The sequence below is a fragment of the Haliotis cracherodii genome, unplaced genomic scaffold (assembly GCF_022045235.1).
Source record: "Haliotis cracherodii isolate W230 unplaced genomic scaffold, xgHalCrac1.p SCAF_6, whole genome shotgun sequence".
NCBI lineage: Eukaryota > Metazoa > Mollusca > Gastropoda > Lepetellida > Haliotidae > Haliotis > Haliotis cracherodii.
Window position 1 is genome coordinate 35,796,108 of NW_027266319.1, and position 14,864 is coordinate 35,810,971.

The 14,864-nt window shown below is 40.8% G+C and overlaps 2 pseudogenes; both read right to left on the bottom strand.

Moving 5' to 3' along the window:
• Positions 1–1,223: 1,223 nt before the first annotated feature.
• Positions 1,224–3,109, bottom strand: LOC139446200 (uncharacterized; annotated as a pseudogene).
• Positions 3,110–8,993: 5,884 nt separating this feature from the next.
• Positions 8,994–10,895, bottom strand: LOC139446201 (uncharacterized; annotated as a pseudogene).
• Positions 10,896–14,864: the final 3,969 nt, after the last annotated feature.

Sequence of the window (14,864 nt, forward strand, 5' to 3'; positions counted from 1 at the left end):
GGAAGGACAGAGGATGATCGTAGAGATATAAATAAATAACAGACAGTACAAGGCAGGGGAGAGTAGGATAGGAGAGACAACAATAAGATATTAGATAGTACAAGGCAGGAAAGAGTAGGATAGTGGAGAGAAGAAAATTAAGATAGCAAATAGTACAAGACAGGAGAGAGAGAGTAGGATAGAAGAGACAAGAGTAAGATAGTAGACAGAATAAAATACCAAAGAGTAACAAAGTAGAGAGACATCGCTAAGATAGTAGATAGTAGAAAAAAATGGGACAGTACAGGGTGGAGTAGCAAGGGTTGGTACTGAGAAATGTTTAAAGGGAAGAACAGGATAGCAGAGAATGTGGAGAAGAAGAAAATAACAAAGTACAGATTTGAAGGAAAGCACAAATAATGATTGAGTATGATAGTAGTGTAGTGTAGGACTGTACTTAGGCAAGTGTAGGGCAGTTAGGATAGTGAATGACTGGAGAGTGCATATATAAGTTTCGCAGTACACAGTAGGGTAGTGTTGGACAGTAATTGAGAGGATAGTGTAGGTCAGTAGAGAGTAGGTTAGTGTAGGCCAATACAGTGCAGTGTTGGAGAGTATCCAGACAGGAGAGATAGTAGGATAGATAAGGGAAGTATAGAGTAGGGTAGTAGTGTATGACAGTAAAATTGTGTTGGATAGAATAGGATAGTACTGAAGAGGGCAGAGTACGTCTGTACATGGTTGGGTGGTTTAAGGACAGTACAAAGTAAAGAAGAGAATGACAGTGCACGGTAGAGTAGGAATGAGTGAGTGAGTGAGTGAGTGAATGTGTATGGTTTTCCAGAGCTTTTAGCAATATTCCAGCAATATCACGGCGGGCGACAACCAGAAATGGGCTTCAGACACTGTATACATGTCAGGATTCGAACCAAGGTCTTCGGGGTCACAAGCAAAAGCTTTAGAGTAGTATATGAAAGTACATTGTAGACTCGAGTAGTGTATCACATTACATGGTAGTGTAGATTAGGCCAGTACATGGTAGTGTAAGGTAGTACAGTACATACTAGAGTAGTGTAGGATAGTACACAGTACAGAAGTGTAGCATAGTAGATGGTAGTGTAGAGCACAACAGTACAAAGTACTGCAAAAACAATGACTGTTAGCTAAAGACATGAAAATCATGTATAAACATCAACCTAACTATACAGCAATCTATACCTACCTGTTCCCTGCCCTTACAGTGTTTAGAAAAAGTCCCTGGTGCCACGTGAGAGACTGGAGCTGTACTCAGCCAGGAGAGCTTCCAGGTCCTCAAGGGTGTCCTGGGGCTCCTCCAGTCTCGCCTGCTTCACAGCTCGGGGCACCTCGCTGTTGTCATCTGGGCACTTTCTCTTGCGTGAGGGCAGGGACTCCTTGCTGGGCTCAGATGTGGGTTTCTTCTTTTTCCTTAAAATGAGTTTGGTAAGATACAGATATTCCACATCATATTCATCATCAGAGTTTGGCTCACATCTGTCCACTGACTTGGCAGAATTTACACTTAATGTTGCAGCAGTGACACCACCTGACTTAGGACTCTCTGATGCTGAAACAACCTTATCCTTTAAATTCTTAACAGGGACGGGGGATATCTTGCAACCTGTACTGGGCAAGACAGACTTTGGCTTTAAGTATGCACCACCAGCAGACAACAACTGTTCAGCAAAACTAATCTTAGGTGAAGCCTTAATGATACTATTTCTACACACAGACTTGGTGATACGGTTCCCCAGGGGTCTGCTCTGGGTTTTGATGTGCTGAGCTCCAAGAGGCCGAGGCACAAAGTAGGGCTTGCTCTCTGGCTGATGCTTGCCCATTTTCTCCTTCAGAATGCGAGGCTTTGGCTGAGGTTTTGGCCTGAACGTGCGGGGCTTGCGTTTGCAGGGCTTGAGCTCGAGTTTCTGCTTTTGATGGACATTGGGTTCTGGGCTGCTTGTTGAAGGCATGGGAGGAGTTTCAACATGGGCTATAGACTGGGGATGAGGAACTGGACTGGGTGGGTCAAGTTGGGGCAGAACACAGGAGAAGGCCTAATGGGCGATACAGTCAATTTTTATATTTCATGATTACGTAAGTACAGTGGAAGTATATCTGTACTATAAAAGCAAGTATTATTTTTTTTTTGGGTTACGTTTTATAAATCATCAAAAAAACAAGAATACTCCTGCATACCTCTGGTCTCATCAGCTCCAGGTCTAGCACTGAACTGGGCAGGCTGACAGGCAGCTGGCAGACAGGCATCATCTCCCTACTTCTACTGCAAGATGGTGGCTGGACTGCAGAAGGCAAGGGGGTACCAGTCACAGATGACTGACCTCCAGGCTGAAGGAGTCTTGGCTGTAAGTAACCAGCATCAAGGGAGAGGTTAACAGGATTACCAGCTGGTATCCAGATAGTGTTGTTATCTATCAGACATCTGGTCCCATCTCCCAACACCACTGTTGGCAGCCCGGTGAGCAAGCGGGTCACAGGCACTGTAACAGTGAATAGTTTCTTAAACTGCCTACAACTACAAGATAATTCGTCATTTCGTTAATAGTGAAAACCAATATCTAACTGTTCATTAGATTTATGTCTTTTGAATCAAGTTCAGAGTGTCTGCAGGAATTCCACGAAGTCCGAAAATGTTGTGTATCATGTTCACTTTTTGTGACAGTACAACTAAAATTCCCTAAAATGTTCAGGTTACCAATCACCATCTAAAGTTATTGGAAAACTCTACAATATAACACACTGGAAATTCCAATTCCGAAAATGTAAATTGGTTATTGTGCAATTCTGTAATAGAAGACCTTCAAACAGACAATGAAAATTGAATATGCGGTCCGGAAACATCAGCGTTTCATTGTTTTCATTGTAAACACATTAAAACAATCACATGTTGCTTTGTCACTGGGCAAAATACAAATTTCAAATACCTGTCGTAGTGGGATTCATAGTTTTCTCCACCTCTTCAAGTCGTACACACTTTTAGAGTCGTATTTTGCACGATAAAACTGTAAACACTTCCAGTGATATCTCTCAAAATGGCTGACACACAGGAAAGGCTAGCTGTTGTCATGACGCCGCTACTCTAGGTAAAACCACGCATGCGTCGACTTTATGCATAACTCGGCACTTGCGTCTGCCTTACATTGTGAATAAAGATAGATCTACATCAACACTTGGTAGCCATCTATATAAGGTTGAAGATGGAGAATAAACGTTGTTAAATGCGAAGGTCATTCCAAGGGAAGCTACTCTAGTAGAGTTTGCTACTTGACAGAAGTTACCGTGTTTGAATGAGGATTTTATGATCGCTTGAATGAATCATTAAAAAATACTTCATGTTTGCAATGAGAGTGAGTGAGTGAGTTACTTGTGGGCCACCTGTGACCCCTTTACAATGTTAAATAAAATACACCGACACTACATCTGTTAAGATTTAGGCACTTCATTACCATTCTATATAGTAATTAATAAACAAATTACATGAACATATTATTTTCTCTCAGATTTAGGGTGCGTTCAAGATTGGAAGTGCCACAATGGCTACTACAGGACTCAAACAGGAGTCACCCGGAAATCCTTATCTTATGCAAAATAATTCAATAGAAGGGAAGCCAATTATGTCACTGTAACATAATTCTTTAACCTTCCCCTGGCTACAATGGTTAGTACAGAAATAAAAATTGCGCCAAGGCACAGTTGCTCAACAGGAGTTTTCAAAGTGAGAAGGAAATGGAGGAGGAGTGGTAAAGGGAAGTCCATTGGTAGGGCGGAGGTAGGGGCAGGTGGGGAAATGGGGATTATTAGAGGAGGACAGATGAAAGGGGGGGTGGGGGGTACATTGGTAGGGCGGAGGTAGAGGCAGACGGGGAAATGGAGGAGGAGAGGTGAATGGAAGTACATTGTTAGGACGGGAGTAGGGGCAGGTTGTGAAATGGGGGACACTGGAGGAGGAGAGGTGAAGGGAAGTACATTGTTAGGACGGGAGTAGGGGCAGGTTGTGAAATGGGGGACATTGGAGGAGGAGAGGTGAATGAAGTACACTCGTGGGCCGGGGCTAGGGGCAGGTTGGGACATGGAGGAGAGATGAAGGGAAGCACATTGGTGGGTCGGAGGTAGGGGCAGGTCGGGAAATTGAGGACATTGGAGGTTGAGAGGTGAAGGGAAGTACATTGGTGGGTCGGAGGTAGGGGCAGGTGGGGAAATGGAGGACATTGGAGAAGGAAAGGTGAAGTGAAGTACATTGTTAGGACGGGAGTAGGGGCAGGTTGGCAAATGGAGGACATCGGAGGTGGAGAGGTGAAGGAAAGTACACTGGTAGGTCGGAGGAAGGGGAAAGTTGGGAACTGGAGATCATTGAAGGAGGAGAGGTGAAGGGAAGCACACTGTTAAGACGGGGATAGGACCTGGTGGGGAAATGGAGGACATCGGAGGAGACAGTAAGGGATGTAACTGGTGAGATGGACGTAGGAGCAGATGGGGGGAAAGGGGAACATGGGAGTATTTGTAGAGAAGGGACGAGCGGTGGAAGGCCTGACGTAGGTGCAGGTTGGGAAACATAACGGGGAAGGTACGTCACGGAGGGGTTGAGGGAAGTACAGTGGTTGGATGGAAGTAGGAGCAAGTGGGGAAAGCAGGAGCTGGTTGAGAAATAGGAGACATGGGAGCAGGAGAGAGGAAGAAAAAGAAAAGAAAAGTGGAGGGAAACAAAGGACATGAGCGAAAGAGACAGGGGAAGGGTTGGATGATAGAGGCAGGATTAAGGCATGACGAATGGGGAAATGGAAGTTATATAGGATTAGGACAGGGTAAGGGAAGTTTTATTGGAGAACGTAGGTCGGGGCTGGTGTGGAAATTGGGACATTAGAGTAGGAGAGAGGAGTTGTACTGCAAGGGACCGAAACTGGAGGTAGAAACTGGTCGTGAATTGATGACATGGGAGTAGCCAAGGTGAAAGGAACTATTGTGGAAATGTTGGGAAATGAGGGTCATGTGTCATAAGAGAGGATAGGTAGTAAAGTCGGAGGAAGAAGATAAGAGAAAAAAACAGATAGAAATTCTGAGGTAGTTTAGCATTGTCCTCAATGGAACAGTTTAATAATTCCTCTGTAAAGCCTTGTTAACGTATTGAGACTATTTGTGAAACCTAATGTCAGATTAACATGAGAAACCTGATATGAACAATAGGTCTTGCACATTGTGAACGACCACAGACCTCTTGGGACTTGTGCAACTAACATTGAACACTGCCACAGGTGTCTCCAGCTACATGTGATATAGCTAGGGTATATCTAATTCAAAATTACCATACATTCTTGGTTTCAACAAAGAAAGTAAATGCACCATCATGATACTGGATTTCTAGTTCATCATTTGATTGTCTGGTTTGTTTACATGCCCCCGTGGCATGGCAAGAGTACTGCGGTGTTGGTCTCGGAAACAAGGACATACATTTCTTATGTAAATTTTGCAGGTACTACCCGTAGGGTCGGAAATGTTTACCATTTTCGTGAACACCTGGTGTCATCCATTTATAAACTTTTCATGTCTTTTTTGCCTTTACAAGCAATGGAATCTGCTTATTGCAAGGCAAGGCAAGGACGTTTGATAATTTACAACAGTGTAAAACCATACTAAATCCTCAGGTTCTGTGTTACTTTTAGTTAAAGGACGAAAAATGTAAATTGTGCAAGGTAATGACATTATGTCCGTCGTGTTATATCATAAACTGGTCATAAAACCTTTTCGGATTTCATATGTTAGAAAAAGGAATTTCTTAGTTATCATATGACACATTCTCTTAATAGCTGAGAGAACGTCCCTTCAAATAAACGAGTTAAATTTATACTGTGACAATGCCACATGTACATCTATATGAGGCAAATCTGTGTCCCAACCGTGTATTACTCGTGAAGAAATATAAGATATACAAAATATATACTTGCTATATAAATGCATGTGTCATCAGTACTCATCAGGGTGACCCACCTTTTGTGTCAAGATCATGAAACATTTACCATTCACCCATGCTTGTCTTTAGAATGTGTTAGTGTCAATGGCTGCTAGTTGTAAAAAGAGATCTATGGAGGACCAGCTATGACATGCATATCATATCAACTTATGATCAGTGCTCATGAGAGTAACACCTTTTGGTTTCCATTTTAGAAAACCTTCACCTGTTACCCATTCTTGTCTTAGGAATGTGTTAGGTCAAATCAGCTCCTAGCTATGATTATTACTTGATGGAGGACCAGCTGTGACCTGGTTCGTTGTGTGTCATCATGGTTTGCCTGGCCCAGACTGGATTACCTTACATGCCACCACAATACAGCTGTAAGATTACCCATTTCTTCAATCACTCACCCATTGGTTTGTTTACCATAACATGTTCCATGTGTGTATTGCTGCATTCAGAGAAACAACTGAGGTTATAAAGTATAATACCGATGTATCATGTCTATTGGTTTGGAAAATGATACAGGTACTCACTCACATCTTACCAAGTGTGTTCCACATTTGTTTTACTCCCATCAGAGGAATCCATTCTCACCTTGACAGTCAAAATTAAAGCATTTCTGAGCTTTTGAATGAGAAAATATCAAACTTCCGTCTCAGTGGACATATTGTATGTTGTCCCCTGTCACTATATTGTGGCAATATTGCCAGTGTGACGTAAACGTTTAACTCAATATCAGACACAGTAATAAAAGCAACTGCCCACATGTTCTCTTAACATCTGGTGCAAAGTATATGACAATTAATCTAAGTTAAATTAAAATTTGATATTTCCGGGAGTAAAAGCATTTTCAGTCACGAGTGATGAATAAACATCTCAAAGTCATATATTTGTTGGTTTCAAGAGTCTGCCAACCCCCTTTTGGTATGCTGATGCCCATATTGCAATGTTGAAAATGATATTTCGTCTTTCTTTTCTTGCAAGGACTGACAATTCTATAATAGATTTGGCTCTTAGCTAATGAGCTTACTCATGGGCCATGCATCGTATGTGAATATACCAATTTAATTTACTTGCATCAGCTGTGAACACTGATATTACTCAAGAATCACAAATGTGACATTAATATTGTTGCAATTTATGGTTCAAGTTAAATTGCTCTCGTCAAGCATTGTTTGTGCAACAATAAGGGTTAAAATCACAGAATATAACAGTGACTTGTCGTTTAAGATACATGCTGATACTTCATGACAATTTACAACCTTGTTCATTTACAACAGTCATACACACTGAGTGACATCACCAAGACAATGCTGTTAGCTATCTATAATTGGTTACTGAGATACCTTTTGCGATGCTTAGCAATGTACTTTCACTCAAATTGTACCTCTACTTTAACAAACCACACAATTCAACTTCAGTTGTTAAAATAAAACATAACTACTACTTAGACTGCAAAGTGATATTTTATTATGAAACCATTGTAGACACAAGTTAGAAACAAGCACGTTTTTCAGTTACATACTAAATAAACGGCCTCCAACCTCCCCTCACAGCCGTCCCTTTCCTCACTTCACATACACTTATTAAACTGTACAGTGACATGTTTCCACTGTATATCTGTCATTACTTGATAGTTGAGCGAATATGTAGATGGTTCACAGAGAAAATAAAGGAAAGAGTAGGATTGTAGAGACAACATTAAGACAAGAGATAATACAAGACAGGAAACTGTAGTTTAGTAGAGGGAACATTAAGATAATAGCTAGTACAAGAGTAGGAAAGTAGGATAGGAGAGACAACAATAAGATAGTAGATAGTACAAGGCAGGAAAGGGTAGGATAGTGGAGAGCAGAAAAATTAAGATAGCAAATGGTACAAGACAGGGGTAGAGTAGGACAGGAGAGACAACAATAAGATAGTAGATAGAACAAAATACCAAAGAGTAACAAAGTAGAGAGACAGCACTAGGATAGCAGATAGTAGAAAAATTGGGATGGTACAGAGTGGGGTAGCAATGGTTGGTACTGAGAAATGTTTAAAGGGAAGAACAGGATAGCAGAGAATGGGGAGATGAAGAAAATAACAAAGTACAGATTTGAAGGAAAGCACAAATAATGATTGAGTATGATAGTAGTGTAGTGTAGGACTGTACTTTGGCTAGTGTAGGGCAGTTAGGATAGTGAATGACTGGAGAGTGCATATAAGTTTGGCAGTACACAGTAGGGTAGTGTTGGACAGTTATTGAGAGGATAGTGTAGGTCAGTAGAGAGTAGGTTAGTGTAGGCCAATACAGTGCAGTGTTGGAGAGTATCCAGACAGGAGAGATAGTAGGATAGATTAGGTAAGTATAGAGCAGGGTAGTAGTGTATGTATGACCGAAGAATAGTTTTGGATAGAATAGGATATTACTGAAGAGGGCAGAGTACGTCTGTACATGGTTGGGTGGTTTAAGACAGTAGAAAGTAAAGAAGAGAATGACAATGCACGGTACAGTAGGAGTGAGTGAGTGAGTGAGTGAATGTGTATTGTTTTCCGGAGCTTTTAGCAATATTCCAGCAATATCACGGCGGGGGACAACCAGAAATGGGCTTCAGACACTGTACACATGTCAGGATTCGAACCCAGGTCTTCGGGGTCACAAGCAAAAGCTTTAACCACTAGGCAACCAGACTGCCCCAGACTAGTGTAGGAAAGTATGTAGCAGAGTAGTATATGAAAGTACATAGTAGACTCGAGTAGTGTATCACATTACATGGTAGTGTAGATTAGGCTAGTACATGGTAGGGTAAGGTAGCACAGTACATACTAGAGTAGTGTAGGATAGTACACAGTACAGAAGTGTAGCACAGTAGATGGTAGTGTAGAGCACAACAGTACAAAGTACAGAAGTGTAGCACAGTAGATGGTAGTGTAGAGCACAACAGTACAAAGTACTGCAAAACAATGACTGTTAGTGAAAGAATCATATATAAACATCAACCTACTATACACCAATCTATACCTACCTGTTCCCTGCCCCTTACAGTGTTTAGAAAAAGTCCCTGGTGCCACATGAGAGACTGGAGCTGTACTCAGCCAGGAGAGCTTCCAGGTCCTCAAGAGTGTCCTGGGGCTCCTCCAGTCTCGCCTGCTTCACAGCTTGGGGCACCTCGCTGTTGTCATCTGGGCACTTTCTCTTGCGTGAGAGAAGGGACTCCTTGCTAGGCTCAGATGTGGGTTTCTTCTTTTTCCTTAAAATGAGTTTGGTAAGATACAGATATTCCACATCATATTCATCATCAGAGTTTGGCTCACATCTGTCCACTGACTTGGCAGAATTTACACTTAATGTTGCAGCAGTGACACCACCTGACTTAGGACTCTCTGGTGCTGAAACAACCTTATCCTTTACATTCTTAACAGGGACAGGGGATATCTTGCAACCTGTACTGGGCAAGACAGACTTTGGCTTTAAGTATGCACCATCAGCAGACAACAACTGTTCAGCAAAACTAATCTTAGGTGAGGCCTTAATGATACTATTTCTACCCGCAGACTTGGTGATACGGTTCCCCAGGGGTCTGCTCTGGGTTTTGATGTGCTGAGCTCCAAGAGGCTGAGGCACAAAGTAGGGCTTGCTCTCTGGCTGATGCTTGCTCATTTTCTCCTTCAGAATGCGAGGCTTTGGCTGAGGTTTTGGCCTGAACGTGCGGGGATTGCGTTTGCAGGGCTTGAGCTCGTGTTTCTGCTTTTGATGGACATTGGGTTCTGGGTTGCTTGTTGAAGGCATGGGAGGAGTTTCAACATGGGCTATAGACTGGGGATGAGGAACTGGACTGGGTGGGTCAAGTTGGGGCAGAACACAGGAGAAGGCCTAATGGATGATACAGTCATTGTATCATTTTTATATTTCATGATTATGTAAGTACAATGAAAGTATATCTCTACTATAAAAACAAGTATAATTATGTTTTGAGGTACGTTTTATAAATAATCAAAAAACAAGAATACTCCTGCATACCTCTGGTCTCATCAGCTCCAGGTCTAGCACTGAACTGGGCAGGCTGACAGGCAGCTGGCAGACAGGCATCATCCCCCTACGTCTATTGCAATGTGGTAGCTGGACTGCAGGAGGCAGGGGGGTACCAGTCACAGATGACTGACCTCCAGGCTGAAGGAGTCTTGGCTGTAAGTAACCAGCATCAAGGGAGAGGTTAACAGGATTACCAGCTGGTATCCAGATAGTGTTGTTATCTATCAGACATCTGGTCCCATCTCCCAACACCACTGCTGGCAGCCCGGGGAGCAAGCGGGTCACAGGCACTGTAACAGTGAATAGTTTCCTAAACTGCCTACATCTACAAGATAATTCGTCATTTCGTTAATAGTGAAAACCAATATCTAACTGTTCATTAGAATTATGTCTTTTGAAAACAAGTTTAGCGTGTCTGCAGGAATTCCACGAAGTCGAAAATGTTGTGTATCATGTTCACTTTTTGTTCACTTCATGTTCACTAGAAAGTAAAATTCCCTAAAATGTTCAGGTTACCAATCACCATCTAAAGTTATTGGGAAACTCTACAATATAACACACTGGAAATTCCAATTCCCAAAATGTAAATTGGTTATTGTGCAATTCTGTTATAGTAGACCTTCATACAGACAATGAAAATTGAATATGCGGTCCGGAAACATCAGCGTTTCATTGTTTTCATTGTAAACACATTAAAACAATCACATGTTGCTTTGTCACTAGGCAAAATACAAATTTCAAATACCTGTCGTAGTGGGATTCATAGTTCTCTCCACCTCTTCAAGTCGTACACACTTTTAGAGTCGTATTTTGCACGATAAAACTGTGAACACTTCCAGTAATATCTCTCAAAATGGCTGACACACAGGAAGGGCTAGCTGTTGTCATGACGCCGCTACTCTAGGTAAAACCACGCATGCGTCGACTTTATGCATAACTCGGCACTTCCGTCTGCCTTACATTGTGAATAAAGATAGATCTACATCAACACTTGGTAGCCATCTATATAAGGTTGAAGATGGAGAAGAAATGTTGTGAAATGCGAAGGTCATTCCAAGGGAAGCTACTCTAGTAGACTTTGCTACTTGACAGGAGTTACCGTGCTTGAATGAGGATTTTATGATCGCTTCAATGAATCATTAAAAAATACTTCATGTTTGCAATGAGAGTGAGTGAGTGAGTTACTTGTGGGCCACCTGTGACCCCTTTACAATGTTAAATAAAATACACGACACTACATCTGTTAAGATTTAGGCACTTCATTACCATTCTATATAGTAATTAATAAACAAATTACATGAACATATTATTTTCTCTCAGATTTTGGGTGTGTTCAAGATTGGAACTGTCACAATGGCAATTACAGGACTCAAACAGGAGTCACCCGGAAATCGTTATCTTATGCAAAATAATTTAATAGTCGGGAAGCCAATTATGTCACTGTAACATAATTAATTGACTTTCCCCTGGCAACAATGGAGGAGGAGGGGTAAAGGAAAGTCCATTGGTAGGGCGGAGGTAGGGGCAGGTGGGGAAATGGGTATTATTAGAGGACAGGTGAGGGGGGTTACATTGGTAGGCCGGGGCTAGGGGCAGGTTTCAACAAAGAAAGTAAATGCACCATCATGATACTGGATTTCTGGTTCATCATTTGATTGACTGGTTTGTTTACATGCCCCCGTGGCATGGCAAGAGTACTGCTGTGTTGGTCTCAGAAACAAGGACATACTTTCTTATGTAAATTTTGCAGGTACTACCCGTAGGGCAGGAAATGTTTACCATTTTCGTGAACACCTGGTGTCATCCATTTATAAACTTTTCATGTCTTTTTTGCCTTTACAAGCAATGGAATCTGCTTATTGCAAGGCAAGGCAAGGACGTTTGATAAATTACAGCAGTGTAAATCATACTAAAACCTCAGGTTCTGTGTTACTTTTAGTTAAAGGACGAAAAATGTAAATTGTGCAAGATAATGACATTATTTCCGTCGTGTTATATCATAAACTGGTCATAAAACCTTTTCGGATTTCATATGTTAGAAAAAGGAATTTCTTAGTTATCATATGACACATTCTCTTAATAGCTGAGAGAACGTCCCTTCAAATAAACGAGTTAAATTTATACTGTGACAATGCCACATGTACATCTATATGAGGCAAATCTGTGTCCCAAACGTGTATTACTCGTGAAGAAATATAAGATATGACAAAATATATACTTGCTATATCAATGCATGTGTCATCAGTACTCATCAGAGTGACCCACTTTTTGTGTCCAGATCATGAAACATTTACCATTCACCCATGCTTGTCTTTAGAATGTGTTAGTGTCAATGGCTGCTAGTTGTAAAAAGAGATCTATGGAGGACCAGCTGTGACATGCATATCATATCAACTTATGATCAGTGCTCATGAGAGTAACACCTTTTGGTTTCCATTTTAGAAAACCTTCACCTGTTATCTTTTCTGTCTTAGGAATGTGTTAGGTCAAATCAGCTCCTAGCTATGAATATTACTTGATGGAGGACCAGCTGTGACCTGGTTCGTTGTGTGTCATCATGGTTTGCCTGGCCCGGACTGGATTACCTTACATGCCACCACAATACAGCTGTAAGATTACCCATTTCTTCAATCACTCACCCATTGGTTTGTTTACCATAACATGTTCCATGTGTGAAACAACTGAGGCTATAAAGTATAATACCGATGTATCAAGCCTGTTGGTTTGGAAAATGATACAGGTACTCACTCACATCTTACCAAGTATGTTCCACATTTGTTTTAATCCCATCAGAGGAATCCATTCTCACCTTGACAGTCAAACTAAAGCATTTCTGAGCTTTTGAATGAGAAAATATCAAACTTCCGTCTCAGTGGACATATTGTATGTTGTCTCTTGTCACTATATTGTCTGAATATTGCCAGTGTGACGTAAACGTTTAACTCAATATCAGACACAGTAATAAAAGCAACTGCCCACATGTTCTCTTAACATCTGGTGCAAAGTATATGACAAATAATCTAAGATAAATCAAAATTTGATATTTCAGGGAGTAAAAGCATTTTCAGTCACGAGTGATGCACAAACATCTCAAAGTCATATATTTGTGGGTTTAAAGAGTGTGCCAACCCCCTTTTGGTATGCTGATGCCCATATTGCAATGTTGAAAATGATATTTCGTCTTTCTTTTCTTGCAAGGACTGACAATTCTATAATAGATTTGGCTCTTAGCTAATGAGCTTACTCATGGGCCATGCATCGTATGTGAATATACCAATTTAATTTACTTGCATCAGCTGTGAACACTGATATTACTAAGAATCACAAATGTGACATTGTATATATTGTTGCAATTTATGGTTCAAGTTAAATTGCTCTCGTCAAGCATTGTTTGTGCAACACTGAGGGTTAAAATCACAGAATATAACGGTGACCTTTCGTTGAAGATACATGCTGATACTTCATGACAATTTACAACCTTGTTCATTTACAACAGTCATACACACTGAGTGATATCACCAAGACAATGCTGTTAGCTATCTATAATTGGTTACTGAGATACCTTTTGCGATGCTTAGCAATGTACTTTCACTCAAATTGTTCCTCTACTTTAACAAACCACACAATTCAACTTCAGTTGTTAAAATAAAACATAACTACTACTTAGACTGCAAATTGATATTTTATTATGAAACCATTGTAGACATAAGTAAGAAACAAGCACATGTTTTTCAGTTACATACTAAATAAACGGCCTCCAACCTCCCCTCACAGCCGTCCCTTTCCACACTTCACATACACTTACAAAACTGTACAGTGACATGTTTCCACTGTATATTTTTCATTACTTGATAGTTGAGCGAATATGTAGATGGTTCACAGAGAAAAAAAAGGAAAGAGTAGGATTGTAGAGACAACATTAAGACAAGAGATAATACAAGACAGGAAACTGTAGTTTAGTAGAGGGAACATTAAGATAATAGCTAGTACAAGAGTAGGAAAGTAGGAAAAACATATTGATGGTTCAAAGAACAACGCTGAAGAGACTAGGATAGTAGAGAGTAGAACAGTAAGACAGTACATTGTACAAAACAGGAAGAGAAGGATATTAGAGACAACATTTAAGATATTAGATAGTTCAAGACAGGAAAGAGTAGGGTAGTAGTAGTAAATGGTAGATAGTACAAAGGTGGAGTGAATGGGATAGCAAAGAGGACTTTACGATAGTTGGCAGTACTAGGAAGGAAAGAGGATGATAGTCATGGTAGTAGAGAGAATAGAATTAGATATCAGACAGCACATGACAGGAGAGAGCAGGATAGTTGAGGTAGAAAGTAGATCGTAGATAGTACGAAGGTTGGGGAAATGGGATAGTTGAGAGGATATTAAGATAGTATGTAGTAGAAGGAAGGAAAGAGGATGATAGCAAAGCAAAAATAAATAAATAACAGACAGTACAAGGCAGGGGAGAGCAAGATAGGAGAGACAACAATAAGATAGTATATAGTACAAGGCAGGAAAGGGTAGGATAGTGGAGAGCAGAAAAATTAAGATAGCACATGGTACAAGACAGGGGTAGAGTAGCATAGGAGAGACAACAATAAGATAGTGGATAGAACAAAATACCAAAGAATAACAAAGTAGAGAGACAGCACTAGGATAGCAGATAGTAGAAAAATTGGGATGTTACAGAGTGGGGTAGCAATGGTTGGTACTGAGAAATGTTTAAAGGGAAGAACAGGATAGCAGAGAATGGGGAGATGAAGAAAATAACAAAGTACAGATTTGAAGGAAAGCACAAATAATGATTGAGTATGATAGTAGAGAAAAGAAATATATAGCCGACAGTACAAGGCACGGGAGAGTAGGATAGGAGAGACAACAATA